We start from the raw sequence: 17,452 nt of genomic DNA, 5'->3' as shown, positions 1-17,452 counted from the left end.
CTTTTGGGGAGAAACCAAATTTGATTTTGATCTGTGTTTATTCTGACAGTTACTACTCTGGTTGTTTTTAGGCAAACCATTAGCTGTGTAGCTGGACAACAAAAATACATTGTGTTAACCTGTATTGTGAACAGTCATATCAACAAGAGTTTTTGGATATGTATGTAACAAGTATCTCATACAACCCCCACCACCTACGTCCTAATTGTTAATTCCTTGATTCATTGTACACTGTAAATCTTGCTAAGTGAAGATGGTTGTTTTTCCTGTTTGTTCACCTACACACTATACAACGTCAAGTGATGAAATCTGAAGGTGGGAAATCGTTCAGTTCACTGTGTAGATGCAGGATCCTATTTGCTTGATTTTTCTTTTTAATATATTGATTGAGAGTCCATTGATTGTGGGTTCCATACCACAGCAGTGTTGTGTGACTGTCACTGCTACTGTACATTGACTCTCTATTTAATATACTTCTCTACAAATAGCAGCATGCATTCTCTTGCTGGAATTGATGATGGGAGTAGAACTGAAATGGTTTCAAAGGAAGTGACTGTATCCATAAAAGAAAAATTGTAAAAGGATTGATGACTGGGACTGAATTTAAATTTTTTTTTTGAGAGTTGACAAGGGTGTAATGGGCTCACTGACTTTCTGTTCTGTGAGATTCCAAGTAGATGAAATGTCCTCAGTGTGGAGAGTCTGAACTGTGAACCTATGCCTGTAAAGGTGACACACACTCTTTCTTGCTAACCAGTGTTTCATTGGGCTGTTTATGGGATGTGAATTTATATCATCGTTAGTTTCATTCTTGCGAACATATTATGGATACGTTTACCCTTTTACAGGAGGAAGAGGCAGATTAGATTAGATTACTTAGTGTGGAAATAGGCCGTTTGGCCCAACAAGTCCACACCGACCCTCCGAAGAGCAACCCACCCAGACCCATTCCCCTACATTTACCCCTTCACCTAACACTACGGGCAATTTAGCATGGCCAATTCACCTAACCTGCACACCTTTGGACTGTGGGAGGAAACCAGAGCACCCGGAGGAAGCCTGCACAGACACTGAGAGAATGTGCAAACTCCACACAGACAGTTGCCCGAGGTGGGAATTGAACCCGCGACTCTGGCGCTGTGAGGCAGCAGTGCTAAAGTAGGCAAGCAAGTATTTTCTGTTCCATTTGGACCACAGCAGCTGAACCAAGACTTGATTATCACCACAGAGTAGGTATCACAGTCGGCTTGTATGCTTCATCCTCTCTGTGCTAAATATCCAATTGTGGCTGAGTGAATTTCCTCTGTGATTAACCCAGCAGGCTTTAAGTTGGAATAATGAATTTAACAATGCAAACTTGAAGTTTTAGTTGTCTCTTCATTTTGATTATTTTTTTCTCCTGATCCGTGCTGATTTGTAAAGAATTTGAGGCTTTCTGCAAAAGACTTGATTGCTGAATAATTACACTGTTTGTTCTAGTTTACTGTTTGTCTGTTGTACACTATGGTGACTTTTGAAACGGGATTTCTCTGCTACCAACAGTTCTCTGATAGACGCAGACAGCTGACCAGTTTTAACTGGCATCAGCAGGTTCGAATTGGCCCAGCCACGTATGGAATCATTTCTTCTTTGCTGAACATCTCTGGTCTCTAGTACCTGACCCTAGTCAGTCATTAAGAATGCAGTTACAAAAGAACACTTGATTTCCAGTTGGAGAAAGTGAGGACTGCAGATGCTGGCGATCAGAGTTATGAGCCTGGTGTCGGTCAGGCAGCATCCAAGGAGCAGGAGACTCGCCAATTTAAGTATAAGCTCTTTCATCAGGAATGTGGGGGTCAGTCAGGCAGCATCAGAGTTGCCTAGTTTTTTTTATGTCTGACGTCTAGATTAACAGTCAAAGCACTTGGTTCCTGTTTTGCAGACATACTTCTGTTAAATGTCAGTGTTTTTCTTAATCCTTAGTTATCTTTTTCTTCTCTGCCTTCCCCTGAACCCCCCAACTCCTTTGAGGGAAAAATCTGGACCAGTCACCTGCTTTTGATCAAGAGGTGGTTCAGGTTGAGCCAAATAACTTACGGGTTTTCTGCCGGCTTTCTACATTTAACCACTGAGTGGCACTCCATCCAATAGCAGAAAATCCTGAAACACAAATGTACTCTGCATTTTCTGATGTGCTTTTCCAGAAAAAGGAAATGCAAACTATTCTATTAAACGGAAGCAACAACTTGTATATAGATGATACTTGTACAATAAGATGTTACAAGGAGTTTTATAAGAGTATTATATAATGAAAGTTAATCCCAGGTCATTTGCAGCAATGTTTGGGCAACTGGCCAAAAGCTTGATTACAAGTAAGTTGACAGAGTTCTAAAAGAGGTTATCTAGAGGGGATTGATGTGTAATTTCCAGATCTTGTGGCTCAGGCAGCTGAAGGGACAACTGCCAATTGCGGAGAAATATCAAACTTTATTCACTGACCTCAGAATATAGGGCCTGGCTGTAATGAGTTGTATTAGGGATGAATGTCCAAGATGGAATATACAGAGGCTGAAAGAACTATTGAAGGATTTGTAAAAGATAGGGCCATGATAAACAAGTAATAGAAACAGATTTAAGAATTTCTGGAAAGGTCAGCAAGCATCATAGAGTTTATAAGAGGGAAAAAAGACCAATAAACTATGGGTTATGATGATAGTATTACAGACGCTGGACTAATATCAAAACTGAGGAAGGTAAGTTGAAATGGTAAGAGGGGAAAGAATTAAAAGGGACCTAAGGAGCAACGTTTTCATGCAGAGGGTGGTGTGTGTATGGAATGAGCTGCTGAAGGAAGTGGTGGAGGCTGGTACAGGTACAACATTTTAAAAGCATCTGGATGGGTATATGAATTGGATATGGGCCAAATGCTGGCGAATGGGACTAGATTAATTTAGGATTTCTGGTCGGGATGGATGAGTTGGACTGAAGTCTGTTTCCGTGCTGTACGTCTCTCTGACTCTAAATACAGTCATGTGATGAATTAAGAAAAGGAGAAGGTACAAGAAGAATTGTTAAGAGCATGTAATGTACCTGTACCTCAGGAAGGCTAAGTCTTATGTATGTAACAGGGTAAACCTTATGTATGCACTATGAAACTAGTGGAATTCAGCCTAAAAGATGGAAAAAGAAAGCAAAAGAGAGTGAGGAAGCTGTTTTGTTAATAAACCCTGATGAATTATCAAAAAAATACAAGGGGTGTATTCAAGAAGTATATGTAAAACCAAACTGAAAATCTGTACTGATTGGAACTTGAAAAGTGATGTGGAAATTGATTTAATTAGACCAAAAATTCTAAATGGGTATCGGAAGAGCGCAATAAATTAATAAAACCTGGAAAAGTAGCTAGAACAGATGAACTTATTTAAAAAAAGTAGATTGAGTTCTACGTCAGACAGGTAAAAGGCTGAGGAAATAAGTGCAGGAAATCCTTGTGGTCATACCCCTCTCAAACACATATACCGCTTTGGATATTGTTTGAGGGATGGCCTTTTGGGGGAAAGCAGCATCAGCCAGATCATGCTACCATTGGTGACTCTTGTTCACAGGGAGAGAAACAAGTGACAGTACTATAGTGATAAGAGATTCAATAGTAAGGACAGGTGCTTCTGTGACCGCTGGTGTGAATAGGATGCTATGTTGTCTCCCTAGTGCCAGAGTCAGGGATGTGTCAGAACGGCTGCAGGACATTTTGGAGCAGGAGGGTGAACAGCCAGTGTTAAGGTATGCATAGGTACCAATGACAGATAAAGGGATGAGGACCTGAAAGCTGAATATAAGAAGTTAGGGATTACATTAAAATGCAGGCCACATGCTAGCAAGAGCAGGAATAAGAGGATAGATCAAATGAATGCATGGCACCAGGGAGAGAGGGTTTAGATTCTTGAGACATTGGCACTGTTTCTGGTGAAGGTAAGACCTGTACAAGCTTGGTTTGCAACTGGGTGAAGATGGGACAAATATCCTTGCAGGGGCTTGCTAGTTCTGTTGGAGAGGCTTTAAACTAATATGGTAGGAGGGTTGAAACCAAAGAATACACATAGACAGGTCAGATTCAGATCAGAAAATGGGAGATAGAACACTAATTAAGGATGTAGTCAGCAACTAAGCAAGACAACAGAAATGAGAATTAAAAAACACCCAGCAAAGGATATTGATGAGGTTGAGCTGCTTATACTTTAATACAAGGAGTATTAGAAACATGTCTGATGAATTAAGGGCTCAGATAGATAGAAGGCAGCATAATGTTGTTGTTATAACGGAAATCTGGCTAAAGGAGGGACAGAATTGACACTCACTATCCCTGAAGATGGAGTTTTCAGGCTGAATAGAACGGGTGACAAAAAAGAGTGGGGGTAGCATTATTTGTAAAAGAATCAATTATAGATATGAGATGGGGATGTACCACATAGTTTAACAAATGATGCTTTATGGGTTGAGTTTAGGAATTAAAGGCAGTTACACTACTGCCCTAATATTACAGAACCCTAAATAGTGAGAGGGAGGTAGAAGAACATGTAGACAAACTTCAGCCTATTGAATTAGATGGCAATAATAATAGGCGACGAGCTATCCCAGTGTCAACTGGGTTTCAGATAATATATTGGGACATTGAGGATGAATAATTCATGTACTGTGTCCAGGAAAGTATTTTTAAACATTGTGGTGAGCGCAATAAGAATAGACACAATTCCGAATTTAGCTTTGAGAAATGAAGATAGGCAATTGAGCAAAGTGACAGTGTGTATCATATCAAGAATTCTGACTACAATTCAGATTTAGTATTCTTAGGACAGAGGTAAATCAGAAGTAAAAGTTTTAAACTAGGGAAGGTGAATTTTATAAAACGGTAAAGTGATTTGGCTGAGGTAGACTGGACAGGACTGCTGAAGGGTAAATCAGTGGTGAACCAGGGAAAGGTGCTAAAATGTGAGATCCTGAGGGCATAAAGCAGGTTTGTCACCTGCATGAATAAAAATGATACTGCTGCATCTAGACCCCCATGGTTGTTTGCAAAATACAGGGGAAGATTAAGCAGAAAAAGAATGTTTGTGATAGTTAGAAAAAAAACTCTACTCTACAGATAGTCTTGATGAGTGTAGAAAGCACATGGATCAGTTTTTAAAAAAAAAACAACGAGGGCATGAAAAAATATCAGCAAACAAGATAAAGGAAAACCCAGTGATATTTTACCAGTGTATAAAGACCAGAAGGGTAGTTTTTAAGAAAAAGTGAAACCTATCAGACAAAGAATGAAACCTTGTGTAAAGATAGAGTGTATGTGAAGAATTTTAAAGAATTTATTTGTCTCCATATTCACAAAGGAAGGGGCTATGTAGATCTTGTAATCCGAAGGGAGCAATATGAAATATTGGACAAAATAATCATAACAAGAAAGGAAACCAAGGAGAGAATGGGCCCTCTTAAAGATCAACAAGGTCATCTATGTGGAAAACCACAAGAGCTGGGTGAAATCCTAGCTGAATGTTTCTCGTCAGTATTTATCATCACGAAAGGCATGGATGTGAGAGAATTTGGGGAAATAAATACTGTCTTGAAGAGAGTCTATATTATAGGAGATGCTGGAAATCTTAAAATGCATTAAGGTAGATAAATCCTCAGGATCTAATAAAGTGTTTGCCAGGAATTGGTGGGTGGCTAGGGAAGGAATTGTGGGGCCTCTAGTGGAGATATTTGTATCATTGACAACCATGGATGAAGTGCCTGAAGGACGTATTGTGCCGTTGTTTAAGAAAAGTTGCAGGGAAATGTCTGGGAACTGGTTGTCCCTAATGTCTGTTCTGGGTAATTGGTTAAACGGAATTCTGAGAGACAGGATCTACACGCACTTAGAGAGGCAAGGACTGATTTTGACTTTGTGCATGGAAAATCATGTCTCGTGAATTTGGTTGAGTTTTTTGAAGGGGTGACCAAGGAAGTAGATGAGGGCAGTGTGGCAGATGTCTATGTGGACTTTAGCAAAGCCTTTGCTAAGGTACTGTGTGGCAGGTTGATGAGCAAAGATAAATCTCACTGGATCCAGGGAGAGTTTGGCAATTCAATACAAAATTCGCTTGATGGTAGTAGACAGTATGGTGATAAATGTTTGTTTTTCAGACTGGAGGCCTGTGACCAGTGGTTTTCCATAAGGATCAGTGCTGAATCTACTGTTGTTTCTCATTTATAGAAATGATTTGGATGAGAATTTAGGAGGTGTGGTTTGTGGATAACACTAAGATCAGTTATATAATGGACAATGAAGAAGGTTATTTGGGAATGCAGTGATGTCTTGATTAACTGGGCCAATGGACTGAAGAATGGCAGATGGGGTTTAATTTAGATAAGTGCAAGGTATTGAATTGAATTTATTGTCACACGTATCAAGGCTCAGTGAAAAGCTTTGTCTTGCAAGTAATGCAGGCAGATCACATAGTTAAGTAGCATAAATAAGTCAATAATAGATAAACAGCAGCAAAAACCAAAACACAGGTACAGGCGAATGTTAAGAGTTTGAGTACATTCAGTATTCGAACATCAGTAGGGTAGAAACTGTTTAGAAACCAGCTTGTAAGTGTGTTCAGGCTTCTGTACCTTCTCCCTAATGGTAGAGGTTATAGAAAAACATTGCCAGGTTGGGATGGATCTTTGAGAATGCTGGTGGCCTTTCCTTTACAGTGGGTGATAGGGCCCTGAGAAGTGTTATAGAACAAAGAAATTGAGGGGTACAGGTTCATGACTCTTTGAAAATGGAGTCACAGGTAGACAAGGTAGTGAAGAAGGCTTTCATCAGTCAGAGCATTGAAGTATAGGAATTGGAACATTTTGTTGCAGCTGTACGAGATACTAGTGAGGCCACATTTCCTTGCGGTTCTGGCTGCCCTACTATATAAAGGATATTATTAACTAAAAAAGTGCAGAAAGGATTTATTATGATGCTACCTGGACAGGAAGGTTTGAGTTCTAAGGCGAGATTGGATAGGCTGGGACATTTTTTCCCTGAAGGCTAAGGGGTGACTATATAACAGTCCATTAAAATCATGAGAGGCATAGATAAGGGAGATAGCCTACAGCTTTTCCCCATGGTAGGGGAGTCTAAAAGTAGAGAGCATAGGTTTAAGATGAGATGAGAGAGATAGAAAAGGGCTCTGGGGGGAGGGGCAATTTTGTCTGAAACTGGCTGCCAAATGTAGTGGTGAAAGTGAGTAAATTTTGTCATTTAAGAAACATTGAGCTAAGTATAGGGGTGAAACAAGAATGGAGGAATATGGACCAAACACAAGCAAATGGGACTAGTTTCACTAGTGAAAACTGGTGTCATGAACAATTTGGCCTGACAGCCTGTTTCCATGCTCTAGACCTCTGACTCTATGAATGGTAGAGAAGTTGGAATCCTTAAAAATGGACAAGTCACCAGGACTAAATGGATTTTTCCTAAGGATGCTGAAGGAGGTCAGGGATGCAAAAGCAGATGCTGAGAGACTATTTTCCAGTAATGAGGACTAAAGGAATGAAAATCTAGTTCCATTATTTAAAATAGGTGCAAAGGAAATGCCAAATAATTGTAGGCCAGTTAGCCTTACTTTGTTATACAAATTGTTAGAATCAGTCCTGAGAGATCAAATAAAATAAAATTCGAAAGACATGGGCTTGTTGTAGTCAGCATGGCTTGTTGAGGGAAGGTCATGCCGTACGAATTTAATCAATTCTCTTTGTCATTTCCTTGACAGAATTCAGTGAGGGTCATAAAATACTGATGTTTACACGGATTTTGGTAAGGCATTTGGCAAGGTCCCAAATGACAGACTGGTTAATCAAGCAAAGGCCATGGGATACAGAGTAATGTGTCAAATTGGATTCAAAGTTAGCTTCGTAAAATGAAACAAAGGTTAGTGGTCGACAGTTGCCCTTGTGAATGGAAAGCTGCTTCAAGTGGAGTTCAGTAGAGCTCAGTGTTGGGATCTCTGCTGTTTGTTTTATGCATTAATGGTTTTGACTTGAATGTGGGAGGGGCACAATTGGGCAATTTGTGGACAGTACAAAAATTGATCTAATCATAGCTTAGAGATGACTGTAAGCTCCAAAACAATACAGATGAATTGGTGGAACAGGCAGGCAAGTCTCTCGGGTGGAGTACTCTGAAAACTGAGGTAATGCATTTAGAGAGATCAAACATAATAAATGGGAATATATTGAGAAGGGGACATAAAGTGAAAGATTGTGCCATGCAAGTGCACAAGTCCCTAAAGGTCACAGTACAGGTAGACAATGATATAAAGAAGGCATATGGAATGGGCAGAGGTACAAATATAAAAGTAGGGATGTATAATGAAGAAAACTATATGAGGCACTGGTAAGGCCACAACTGGATTGTTGTGTGCTGTTCTGGTCACATGTTTTTGTGCCACACAAGAGCCCATGGTATCAGAGGCAAGTGGATAGAAGCTTAGCTTTTTGGCAGAAAGCAGAGAGTGCAGATAAAAGGGTCCTTCTCAGGATGGCAGCCGGTGAGAAGTAGTGTTCCGCAAGGTTCTGAAGTGTTGGGACCACAACTTTTCACTTTATACATTAGTGATCCAGATGAAGAAACTGAGGGCATTCTGGCCAAGTTTGCAGATGATACAAAGATGGGGAGAGGGACAGGTGGCATTGAGGAGCCAGGGCGGCTGTAGAAGGATTTGGACAGGTTAGGAGAGTGGGCAAAGAAGTGGCAGATGTAGTATATTGTGGGAAAGTGAGGTCATGCACCTAGATAGGAAGAATAGAGACATGGACTATTTTCTAAATGGAGAGAAAATTTAGAAGTCTGAAGTGCAAAGAGACTTGGGAGTTCTAGTCCAGGTTGAGTTGATACTTCAGAAGGCAAATGCATTGATGGCATTTACTGTATTTTGAGTGGACTTGAATGTAAAAGCTGGGATGTATTTCTAAACCTCTGTAAGGCTCTGGTCAGACACATTTGGAGTATTGTGCGCCATTTTGGGCCCCATACCTCAGGAAGTATGTGCTGGCTCTGGAGTGTGTTCAGAGGAGATTCATGAGAGTGGTCCCAGGAATGAAGAGCTTAACGTATGAGGAATATTTGAGGACTTGGGGTTTATACTTTGTGTTTAGAAGGATGATGGGGAATCTAACTGAAACATACAGAAGACTGGCCTAGACTGAGTGGATGTTGGGAACATGCCTCCATTGGTAGGAGAGATGAGGACCTGTGGGCATAGCATTAGAGTAAAGAGGAGACCTTTTAGAACAAAGATAAGAAGACACTTCAGCCAGAGAGTGGTGAACCTGTGGAATTCACTGCCACAGAAGGCTGTGGAGGCCAGGTCACTGAGTATATTTAAGACTGAGATAGATAGGTTTTTGAGTATCAAGGGGATCAAGGATTATGGGGAGGAAGCAGGAGAATGGGGTTGAGAAACTTGATTGAATGGTGGAGCAGACCCGATGGGCTGAATGGCCCAATTCCTGCTCTCCTATCTTATTATAGGAAGAATATCATTGCTGTGGAGAGAGTGTATGGAAGATCTACTAGAGCGTTGCCAGAGCTGGAGAATTGCAGTTACGAGGAGAGATTGGAGAAGTTGGGGTTGTTTTCCTTGGGACAAAGAAGACCTGAGGGGTGACATGATTTGAGGTATACGAAATTGAGAGGAGTAAAGGCAGAGTAAACTGGAGAAACCAGTTTCCATTGGCAGAGTTCAAAAACCAGGGGTGATAGATCAGTTAAAATGGCAGAAGGATTAGAGGAGACATGAGGAGATGTAAGAAGTCTTAGAGTATCTAGATTTCGCTGTCTGATTTGGTGATAGCAGAGACCAAAAACTCTTTTAAAAAGTGCCTGAATCAATGCCTTTCGTGCTGTAAGCTTCAGGGTTATGGGCTGTGTGCAGGAAGGTGGGATTAGAAGGGGTACCTGTGTGTTTTTGCATCATATGAGGAAGGAGAACTAATTGGACAGCTAGATGGTTTACTGCAGAGGGCCCATTGGTTTCAGTACCATCCTCCACCAATCCAAATTTGATCACTCCACAGTTTTTCACTGAGTGCATCTTTCTATATTCTTGTACAACCACAACTGTCCTTCCATTGTATACAAAAATTAACATACAATTAACACAGATATGAAGGATTAATTTGTCAGCTTCCATGCTATAAAATCATTTGATAAATTCAGTTTTTGTAGAAACAGTCCAGTTGACCGAATGAATCTGTACCAGCGAATGCATTCCATTAACCACCACCCTATGTATTTCAGCTCACCCATTCAGTGGAACCCTTCTCCCTTCTGCAGTTATTTAGCTACTCCTTTAACAGAGTTTCTGATAGATTTGTCAGATGATAAATGGCATTGAGCTCCACACAGGTAACCACTAGGTAAAAAGGTTTCATGTGAATTTGTTACTAATTTATTTGAGACTTGTATAAAATTCAGACTTCCCAACAAGTGGAAATATCTCCCCACACCAAACCCAGCGAACCCCTTTAGTAATGTTTTTCTAGAAAAATGTATCTTAGCTTGTTCATTCCTTTCTGCTGAGTACATAATCTCTTATCAAATTTGTAGATTATATTTTTGCACCTTCACTACTGCTGCTTTTTAATAAAGGGTGCAGGTAATGTACACATTTCTGTAGTCTAACCAAGGTTTTATAGAAGTATTTTGAATCCTTTTATACTAACTATTTTAGCTGTCACCCCAAATATTATTATTTCACAACTCAACTCCTTTCAAACAGAAACTAGCCACACTCAACCAGCAGTTTTATTGCAGCCTAATTTATGTATTAAATTATAAAATTAGAAATAATGCTGGAACTGGCACTCTATTATAGCCAACTAGATGTACAGAATTCCTATCAGGTACTCAGAATTAATTTTGGTACAGTTTAGTAGAGCTCATTGTGCATGTCCTGCCTGAAGGCTGGTCCGCAGTTTATAGATTTTTCTATTACTTTATGTGGCATCAGTCTTTTCATTTATCGACAACTTCTTCAATTTTCGTTGGCATTCTCATCCTTACTCCATTTTCTTGAAATCGTTTTTCCATTATGTCCCTTCCTAGTCTACCTGCAGGAGCCAGTGGCTTAGGTCATATCATTGGACTAACAATGCCGAACCCTACGTTAATATTCTGGGGACAGTGGTTCCAAACTCACCACAGCAGATGGCACAATTTGTATTGAATTCAACATGAACACAATAGAGTTTGATAAAAAGATCTGCAATTAAAAGCGATTCTAATGGCACCTTGGTTCACTAAGGAATTAAATCAACCATCCTTATCTGGTCTGGGTTACATATGACTTCAGACCCACAGCAATAATTGGGCAATAATTGCTGGTACTGCCAACAATGTTCACGTCCCATGAACAAATTCTTTAAAAAAGCTGTTCCTTATTATGTTCGGCAAGGTCCATGATCTACCCGCAGCACTCAATCATGGGTTATCTTTTCAGCCCAAATGATCCTCTTTGTTCTCATCCAAACATGTCAAATTGACTTGGCAATTTGGTCTCCTCTGTCTTAAGATCCAAGTCTCAAATCCATTCAAACCAACGCTCCAAACTAAGCTCTTTGCAAATCACTGAATGTGTCATTCATGCAACTTGTTATTTGCCAAATATTTCTGACTAAGTATGGCCCACCCCATTGTTATGCTTTTATTTCTTTGGAGCATCTTCCATGTGCAGACATGATGCTACTTAAATACTTGAATTCTTACAGTTCTTGTGGTTCTTTTTCTTCTCTGAACAGATGAATATTTCATGGTGATTCTGAGAGGCTTTATCAATGTTCAGTTTCATTACAAATTCCATTGCTGTTGCTATTAACTTCTAGTTTTATAATCTACTCTGCGCTCGCTACAAGTGTTCGGTCATGTGGAAAATTAGGTGATGTAATGTATACCATCACATATTCACATCTCTTCCCCTGTATGCAAATACTTCTGCATAAACCTAGCAGAGGACCAGGTGATAAATAGGAGTCTTGCTGAGTATCTCTTCCAATCAGACATGATTTCAACTTCCTGTTGAAAGCAACCACCCAACACACACAAAAGAAGTTGCATCAAGACACTGTTCAAAAGGGCCACAACACACTGCAGCACACCAGAACTGCAAAAAGAGGAAGAACACCTATACAAGATATTCACCAAAAACAGATACCCGTGCAATTTCATCAACAGATGCCTAAGGGAAAGACAACGGAACGAGGACATGCTGCAACTCGAGGGACTAGCCACACTACCATATATCAATAGCATTTCCGAACTGACAGCCAGACTACTGCGACCACTAGGACTCATAACGGCACACAAATCAACAGCCACTCTCAGACAAAACTCACCAGAACAAAGGATCCGATACCCAGCATGAGCAAAACCAATGTAGTGTACAAAATCCCATGCAAGGATTGCACAAAACACTACATAGGACAAACAGGAACACCGCTAACAACCCGCATCCACGAACACCAACTAGCCACGAAACGACACGACCAGCTATCCTTAGTAGCCACACACGCAGATGACAAGTAACATGAATCTGACTGGGACAACACCTATTATAGGACAAGCCAAACAGAGAACAGCCAGAGAATTCCTAGAGGCATGGCACTCATCCACAGATTCAATCAACAAGCACATCGACCCGGACCCAATATACTGACCACTGCAACGGACAGCTGGAACTGACAACCGGAAGCGACAGATTCAAACCACAGAAGCGCTTCGTAGGAGGCTCCCAAGCACTGAGAATGTCACCTAGACAGGGGACAAAACGTCTGCAACACAAATTCCCAGCTCGACGAACAGAACCACAATAACAAGCACCCGAGCTACAAATCTTAAACTTTGAAATTCCTGTTAGCTCCTATTTTTGCTATTGGTCTCATGAACATATTCTGAGCTTTCTCTCTTTTCAATCTATTCCAGTACTTTTCAGCACTATCAAAACAGCTTAATCGCTCAATGCAACTTCTCTCACCCTTTTTGACCCAGGAATCTGAACTGACATTTTTGGTATAGTTCTATGCCTTTCTCCATTCTGTTACATTTGATTCATGGGTAGTAAGACTAACTTAATCAAAGTTAGAATGTTGGTATATCTTTGGCTTCTCTCTTAGGCTGATCATCATTGTTAGCATCAGTTCATTTGGTCATTCATAAGTAACTCTGCAGTTTGTATCTCATTGATATGGAAATACAGAATGATACAGCACAGGTCATAACATATGACCTGCTTGTTTAGCCATAGTGTTTATATGGCTATTGTAGATTAGATTAGATTACTTTTAGATTAGATTACTTACAGTGTGGAAACAGGCCCTTCGGCCCAACAAGTCCACACCGACCCGCCGAAGCATAACCCACCCATACCCCTACATTTACCCCTTACCTAACACTACGGGCAATTTAGCATGGCCAATTCACCTAACCTGCACATCTTTGGACTGTGGGAGGAAACCGGAGCACCCGGAGGAAACCCACGCAGACACGGGGAGAACGTGCAAACTCCACACAGTCAGTCGCCTGAGTCGGGAATTGAACCCGGGTCTCAGGTGCTGTGAGGCAGCAGTGCTAACCACTGTGCCACCGTGCCGCCCATTAGTTTAGTTTCTGATCATTTATAACCCCCAGGATGATAACGGGGGATTCAATGATGATATGATCATTGCCTGGCAATTGTGTGGCACAAATGTTACTTGCCACTCGTCAGCCCAAGCCTGAATATTGTCCAGGTCTTGTTGCATTAGGACTTGGACTACTTCAGTATCTGAGGAGTCAGAAACTAATGTTGTAACGTCAGCAAACGTCTGCACTTCTGACCTTGTGACAGTGGGTAGGTCACTGATGAAATAGCTGATGGTTAAAGCACAGCAGGTAAGGCAGCATCCAAGGAATAGGAAATTCGACGTTTCGGGCATAAGCCCATCATCAGGAATGAAGGGCTTATGCCCGAAACGTCGAATTTCCTATTCCTTGGATGCTGCCTAACCTGCTGTGCTTTAGCCAGCAACACATTTTCAGCTGTGATCTCCAGCATCTGCAGACGTCATATTTTACCCGATGAAATAGCTGAAGATGGTTTGGCTCAGGGCACATCCTAAGGTCCAAGATCTGAGATGGCTGGCCTCCGGCCATCTCAGCTATCTCCCTTTGTGCTTGGTTTGGCTCCAAACGGCGGTAAATGCCCCCACTCTTTTCCTCTTCTCTCTCTCTTTCCCCTTCCCACCCAAACAACGTTAGTGCTATCGATTCTAGTTTTACTAGGGCTCCATGCTGCCACACTTAGTCAGATGCGAGCTTGATGCAAAGGACAGTCACACTCTCATCTCTGGAATTCAGTTCTTTTGTCCATGTTTGAACCAAGGCTGTAATGAAGCCAGGAGCTCAGTGGCCTTATTGCATGGCCTTATCGAAACCTAATAGGTATCAGTGAGCAGATTATTGCTAAGCAAGCGCTGCTTAATAGCACTTTCAGTAACCCTTCCATCACTTAGTTGATGATCAAGTGAGTCACTCAATTATATTGAACTGCTTAAATGACACTCAAAAATAAAGCTGGACAGACTGACCGATGGGCCAGTAATTAGCTCTGTTGGGTTAGTCCTGCTTTTTGTGCACTGTGTGTACCTTGGCAATTTTCCAGTCATCAAGTAGCTGAACCAGAAAAGCTTGACTCGGGCATGGGGAGTTGTAGAGCACAAATCTTCAGTATTATTGATGGAATGTTGCTCAGGCCTGTAGCCTTTGCAATACCCAGTGCTTTCTAACTGTTCTTGTTACCACATGGCGTGAGTCAAATTGGTTGAAGAAGGCATCTGTGAAGCTGGCAACCTTTGGAGGAAACAGAAATGGATCATCCACTCGGCACTTCTGACTATAGATTGTTACAAATACTTCATTCTGCCTTGTCTTATGTTAATGTGCTGGGCTACCCCGTCATCAAGGATGGGGATATTTCATTGTTACATAGTAATAGAAACAGGAGTAGGCCATTGAGCCTGCTCCACTGTTCATTAAGATCATGGCTGATCTATCCATTGTCTCACTCCTCCTGCCTGCATTGTCCCCATAACCCTTAATTCCCCTACCATGCAAAACACATCCACTGTGTCTTGAACATATTTAATGAAGCTGCCTCTACTACTTCATTGGGCAGAAAATTCCAGAGATGCACTACTCTCTGGGAAAAGCAGTTTCCCCTCGTCTCTATCCTAAATGTACTCCCCCTAACCTCGAGGCCATATCCCCTAATCCTAGTCTCGCCCACCAGTGGAAACAACTTGCCTGCCTCTATCTTATCGATCCCTTTCAGAACTTTATATGTTACTATAAGTTCCCCTCTTATTCTTCTAAATTCTGGTGAATACAGTCCCAAGCAGCTCAACCTCTTCTCGTAGGGTAATACCCTCGGCTCCAGAATCAACCTGGCGAACCTCCACTGCAGCCTCACTAACACCTTGTACAGTTGCAGCAGAACCTCCTTGCTCTTAAATTCAATTCGTCTAGCAATGAAAGCTAATATTCCATGTGCCTTCCTGATTGCCTGTTGCACCCGCAAAATAAGTTTTAGCAATTCACATACAAGCACTCCTAAGTTCCTTTGCATAACAGCATGCTGTAGCTTCTCACCATTTAACTAATATTCTGATCTACTCTTTTTACTTCCAAAGTGGATAACCTCGCACTTACCAACATGGTACTCCATCTGCCAGACCCTTACACACACTCACAACCTATTTAAATCTCTCTACAAACCTTTCACATGTTCTGCACTGATTGCCTTCCACTCAATTTGGCGTCATCAGCAAACTTGGATACGTTACACTTGGTGCCCTCTTCCAAATAATTTTTATCTGTGTATGTAAGTAGTTGCGAGCCCAACACCGACCCCTATGGCACCCGCTCACCACTGATCTCCAACCAGAGGAACGCTCATTTATCCTAGCTCTCTGCTTCCTATTGGTTAACCAGTCCTCTATCTATGCTAGCACATTTCCCTCAACTCAATGCATTCTTATCTTATGGATCAGTCTTTTATGTGGCACCTTATCGAACACCTTCTGGCAATCCAAGTATACCACATCCAGTGGTTCCCCTGCATCCACCATGTTGTTACATTCTCAAAGAACTCCAGTAAGTTTGCCAAACATGACCTTTCCTTCTGAATCCACACTGCGTCTGCCTGATGGAACCCTTTCCATCCAGATGTCTCACTAGTTATTCCTTAATGATAGCCTCCAGCATTTTCCCAACTACAGATGTTAAGCTAACTGGCCTATAGTTACCTGCCTTTTGCCTACACCTTTTTTTAAACAGCGTGTGACATTTGCTGTCTTTCAGTCCGCCAGCTCCTGCCTGGAGTCTGGTGAATTTTGGTAAATTATCACTAATGCATCTACTGTAACTTCTGCCATTTCTTTCAGAACTCTGGGATGCATTCCATCAGGATCAGGGGACTTACCTACCCTTAGACCTCCAGTTTGCTCAACACTTCCTCTTTATTGATAAGAAATGAATTGAGATCCTCCTCTCTCATTGTATTCTTAACATCATTCTTTGGCATGTTAGACACATCTTCCACTGTGAAGACTGACAAAATAGTTATTCAAGGCCTCTACTGTTTCAGCATTACCCGATATTAATTCCCTTTCTCCTCCTGCAAGGGACCTATGTCCACTTTAGCCATCACTTTCAATTTTATATATTTTTAAAAACTTTCCTACCTGTTTTTATATTCTGTGCTAGTTTGCATTCATAATCTATCTTTCCTTTCTTTATTAATTGCTTTGTGGTTCTTTGTTGCTTTTTTAAAGTTTTCCCAGTCTTCCTGTTTTCCACTACTCTTGGCCACTTTGTAAGCCTGAGCTTTTAATTGGATGCCTTTTCTTTATTCCCTTGTTAGCCAAGGCTTGCTCTTCTTACCCTTGCTATCCTTGCTTTGATCGGAATATACTTGGGCATTTGTAAAGCCTCCTCCAGTGAGTTGCCTAATTGTCCTCCTCCATTCATGATTTGGTGTGGTAGGAATGTGGAGCTTAGATCTGATCCATTGGTTATGGGATCACTTAGTGCGAGCAATCACTTGCTGCTTATGCTGTTTGGCACACAAGTTGTCCTGTGTTGCAGCCTCAGCATTTGGTATCTTATTTTAGGGATACCTACTGCTGCTCCTAGCATGCCCTCCTGTACTCTTCATTGAGTCAGAGTTATACCTCATGCTTATCTTTCCCAGGTTTACACTTTCTGGGATAAGCCTATGATTTGGCAGGGAGTGTGGTGATGCTGTTCATGTGACATTGCTGGTCTTATTTTTCAGTACTTGAAGTCAAAGGTAAGTGAGCAATGATAGTGAAGAGACCTTGCCTAGTTGCTGCTACGCTTCTGTCAATTGTACAAACTCCTGTCACT

General features: G+C 41.3%; 1 protein-coding gene across 1 annotated transcript in view; it reads left to right on the top strand.

The window, feature by feature from the left end:
* The window catches only part of LOC132835108 (wings apart-like protein homolog), a 208,926-nt gene that overhangs the window by 156,707 nt on the left and 34,767 nt on the right, over positions 1-17,452 (top strand). The window lies entirely within an intron of this gene.

Source organism: Hemiscyllium ocellatum, chromosome 43, assembly GCF_020745735.1.
Source record: "Hemiscyllium ocellatum isolate sHemOce1 chromosome 43, sHemOce1.pat.X.cur, whole genome shotgun sequence".
In the NCBI taxonomy this organism is placed as follows: Eukaryota; Metazoa; Chordata; class Chondrichthyes; order Orectolobiformes; family Hemiscylliidae; genus Hemiscyllium; species Hemiscyllium ocellatum.
This window is presented reverse-complemented; position numbering and strand designations above follow the sequence as displayed.